This window comes from Eurypyga helias, unplaced genomic scaffold (genome assembly GCF_000690775.1).
Source record: "Eurypyga helias isolate BGI_N326 unplaced genomic scaffold, ASM69077v1 scaffold26937, whole genome shotgun sequence".
Taxonomy (NCBI): domain Eukaryota; kingdom Metazoa; phylum Chordata; class Aves; order Eurypygiformes; family Eurypygidae; genus Eurypyga; species Eurypyga helias.
This window is the reverse complement of record NW_010264037.1, coordinates 1-234: the sequence shown is the minus strand read 5'-3', so window position 1 is coordinate 234 and position 234 is coordinate 1.

Here is a 234-nt window from a genome sequence, read left to right as displayed (position 1 = left end):
CGGTGCAGCCAGGGGTTTTGGCAAACAAAAAAATGGGAAAGGGGAAAGGGAAATTCCTTTATCTTATTATTGTTGCTTCTGGGAAGTTTCTCAGGACACCAGAGATTTGCACAGGGAAGCGGCTCCCCGTTGCCCAAGGGCCGTGCGGGGCAGCTCCATCGGCTGTCGCGTCGCGACGTCCCGGTGTCACCCCGTCCCGACGGCAGCGCTCCGCATGCGCGGCGGAGGGGCGCA